The sequence below is a fragment of the Tenrec ecaudatus genome, chromosome 16, assembly GCF_050624435.1.
Source record: "Tenrec ecaudatus isolate mTenEca1 chromosome 16, mTenEca1.hap1, whole genome shotgun sequence".
In the NCBI taxonomy this organism is placed as follows: domain Eukaryota; kingdom Metazoa; phylum Chordata; class Mammalia; order Afrosoricida; family Tenrecidae; genus Tenrec; species Tenrec ecaudatus.
In genome coordinates, this window is record NC_134545.1 from 69,318,967 (window position 1) to 69,323,191 (window position 4,225).

The window sequence follows — 4,225 nt, forward strand, 5'->3', positions numbered from 1 at the left end:
GGATAAATGATGGTACACTAAGGGAAGTGCAAAGACTGAAAGGAAATAAATATGCATGAGTTGTTGAATGTAAAATTGATGATCGAATGTAAATTTTGAACCATTTCACAATAATTGCTTTTAATTAGTTGGGAATTAATACATATATTGTTCTATATATCAATTATAAGTATAATTGTACAATTGCTACCACAATCAGTTTCCAATCATTTTTAAGTAAAATATTTAAATGAAAAGACAAAATATCTATTATTAAATTAGCCAAAATAGATATTCAATTATTTTGATAATATATTAAGTATTCTGGACTAAGAAACAGAACAGAACAAAACAAAAAAAGGCTTATATAATTGACACTTCAAAATGTGTTCCTTTAATTAGGTAAATACTTTAGCATTGTTTTCATTTTTATTGTTCTTTTAGCTTAAATGGCAAATTCACTTTAATGAGCTCATAATTTACATATTTTGTTTACTAATTCTAACATGAAGCATATAAAACTTCTTCACATCCAGCATTAGCATTTTTACATAGAAATTATTATTGTTGTTGTTTGGTGCCATAGAGCTGGTTCTGACTCAGAGAAACCCTATCTACAAAAGAATAGCACACTGCCCAGTCTTGCTTCTTCCTCAGAATTGTTGCTGTGCTGGAGCCCATTGGTGCAGTGACTTTTTCTATACTATATTTATATAAATAATCTGCATAATCATGGGACACCTCAGTGCAAAGAAAAAGTCATACTAAAACGTTACTTGAAGACTGGTGTAATTGCATTCCTCAGTATACTTTTATTTTTTAATTATCATTATATAGTTTGAAAAACATAGTATATGTTTAAAAGTCTCCATTTTAAAAATAATTGTTCCCATCTTTGTAGATATCCTTATTTACTTCCACAAACTGGTAGCATTTTATCGCTCCTCATAATATTGACTCTTTCTTTTGACGTCTATGTGGTAACTCCTCATTATGAACACATAATGCTTCCACTGCTTTCTGTGTCGGTCTGGGTGGACTAGAGAAACAAACTCATGGACACTCATACGTGTCCAAGAGCGAACTTTATATGAAAGAGCAATTGTACATTAAGAAATCATCCCAACCCAGTCCGGATCAAGTCTGTGAGTTGGTATTAACCTACATGTCCACTACCAGTCTATAAATTCTTCTTCAGGCTCAGACTCCATGACACTGAAGGCAGGAAGAAAGATCACAGGCTATTGGGTGGGAAATCTTGTGGATCCAGTGGTGGGGGAAGCCTCTTAGTGCAGGAAGGAGTGTCCACATGGCTCCTTTAGCTCCATGTGTCTTGTCAGCAGGAATGTCTCGCAGGGAGGGAGTGTTAGTCCCATCTCCAGTGAACTCTTTAACTCCTCAGCACCTGTAATGAGGTCATCAAACTACAACCTGATTGACAGGCTAAACTCCACCACTTCATTCTTCATTCTCAAGTTGACAACAGATTATGTTACTATAATACTTTATTTAGGTGATTTTAAAAATCATTTTCTAATTTTCTGCACTTAAAATATTTTTAATATTAATTGTTTTACTGTAGAGCTATTACTAGATACTATGACAAGCAAGGTAATATCTCTCAAATCCATACCCTTAACAGGGATGATAATTAAATGATCTTAAAATTCCTTAAGATTTTAGAAATGTATAATTCTTGGAATTTGCTAGTCCTTTTTCTTCCAAATGGACGTGAAGAATGCCGTCATTTGGATGATATTGACCTGCTGAGGATGAAGAAGAGGTGCATTAGGCTCTCTCTATTGAAATCCACAGTCCAGTGAAGAACCAAGAATATTGTTCCACAATATTTATATTCCCTGGGGGGAAAATATCTGTCCTCCTCATTTAGGTGTTACAACATTCCGCATGCTCATAATGATCATTACCCTTAAGCCTCAGCTATCTCTAATTAACTCATTAGATAGGCTGTCAGGTATGGATGGGTAATTTCATCCAAGCATCTAACAAGGGTAACTGTATAAACAGTCAATAAAATCTATACTGTGAATATTAAACTATACAATGGAAATAGAATATATGTCATACATAGGTTATATAACAGATATTTAGCAGGTAGAGTTGTAGCCTACTACCTATCCAAATATGAAATGTTTCTCAAACAACCACCACTGTCCTTGAAAAAAACTCTCAAACAGTCCCTTCATTATCTTAGAAAAACTTTGCAGTGTTGCCTCTTTATTCATTCAGGTCCTACCACTCAATAGAACTGAGCAGGCAGCACCTAACAAGAACAACAGTGTAATAATAGAAGCACAGTTGTTGTTGATTAAATATTCTTAAGTCCATGTATCTACAACTCTTTATCAAAGACCTCCCATGTGTATGAAACTAGCCCCTTCAAGAGGTGAGTATTATAATTTTTTAAATGTCTAATTGGTAAGGAGTATCCTTTCCCTTAAGAACCTCTGGTGATGTTGTAGGATAACCATTGTATTTCTGACAGCAAGGTTGTCTTCTTTTTTGTTGTCCTTCTACATTTACCAAGCATGATGTCCTCATCTAAAGAGTGGTATCTTTTGATAACATGACCAATGTGTGTGAGAAGAAGGCTCATTAGTCTCATTTCTGAGGCACACTGTGGCTGCAGTTCTTCCAAAACCAATCTGTGTCTTCTTTTGGCAGTGCATGGGACTTTCAATATTCTTCACCAACCCATCAGCCATAAATCCTAGTATTACTGACATAAAGTTCACCTGTATTGCACTTTGAGTCAAAAAAATTAGATGGTTTATTTTTCCAGGAATTACAAGTAAAATTCAAGAGGAATGGGATCATGATCATTATGAAAAAGAAAAGTTCAAGATCCATCTTGAAGTATAATGCTGTCTGGAGCAGTATTAAATTTAGATGCTTCCAAAGATGCCCAGTTTAAACAATATATATTATAAAGTGTTACAAACCAATCACAAAAGCTGATGATGAAGAAAGTGAGGAATTCTAGCAAGTTCCTCAAGGGTTATTAATAATTATTAGTGATTGGAATGCAAAAGTTTGAAACAAAGAGAGTAAGTGGTTGAAACTATAGCCTTGGTTACAGAAATGAAATTGCAGACTGATTAATAGAATTTTGTAAGATCAATGATTTCTTCATTTCAAACACCCTTTTTTCAAGAACAAAACAGGCAACTATGGACATTAACTTTGCCAAATGGAACACATAGAAACTACATAGACTGTATCTGTGGAAGAGACAATGGAAAAATTCAATATTAGCATTCTAAATATGGCAAGGGGACAACTATGGAACAGACTATTAATTATTCCTATAACAAGTTTAGATGGAAGGTGATGAAAATTAAAACAAGTCCACCTAGGGTATAACCCTATCCCACCTGAATTTATAAAACATCTCAAGAATGGATTTGGCATATTGAGCACAAATGACCAAAGACCTGAAAAGATGTGGGATGATATCAATAGCACCATCATTGAAGAAAGTAAAAGGTTACTGTGTTAGTCTGGGTAGACAAGAGAAACAAATCCATAGACACACTCATATGTATATAAGAAAGAGCTTTATATACAAGAGCAATTGAATATTGAGAAAACAGCCCAGCTCAGTCCAGATCAAGTGCAGATGTCTGATATTAACCCATATATCCAATACCAATCCATAAAGTCCTCTTCAGATTCATGAAACACATGCAATGAAGCTGAATTCAGGATCATTGGCTATATCCTGATTGACAGGCTAGACTCCACCTCTACACCCTTAATCCTCAAATTGACACCATATTATGTAACTACCTCAATCACTAAAAAGACAGGAAAGAACTACAATAGGAAGTAAACATCTATACTAACCTGGCACGGGAGATACCGTGATCACGAAGGTGGTTTTCCCAGAGCGAGACTTATCCATTGCACTCAGGATGTGCTGACCCCTGTGATTTCCCCAAATGTGGGAAACTCAACTGCAGAATTTGTGGTAGTGGGGGACTGCATTCGCGCTCTCCCCTATAAAAATGAAAAAAAGGAAGTAAACTTCTGAAAAGACTCTAAAATTCCTCCTGAATGTAAAGCAGCTAAAATGAATAGAAGAAATGATCAAGTAACAGGTGAACAGAAAAATTCAAAGGGCAGTTCCAGAAGAAAAATAGGGAAATGAAATATATAAAAATTGGGGGTAAGGAAATCCAAAAGGAACACTCTCAGGATATCTCAAGCTAAATGAAATGAAAAA

General features: G+C 34.9%; 1 non-coding gene across 1 annotated transcript; it reads left to right on the forward strand.

Annotated features, from left to right (window-relative positions):
- The first annotated feature begins 3,838 nt into the window (after nucleotides 1-3,838).
- On the forward strand, nucleotides 3,839-4,002 carry LOC142430124 (U1 spliceosomal RNA). Its single transcript, XR_012780595.1, has one exon. It is a non-coding gene; the product is annotated as a U1 spliceosomal RNA (small nuclear RNA).
- The last annotated feature ends 223 nt before the right edge of the window (nucleotides 4,003-4,225 follow it).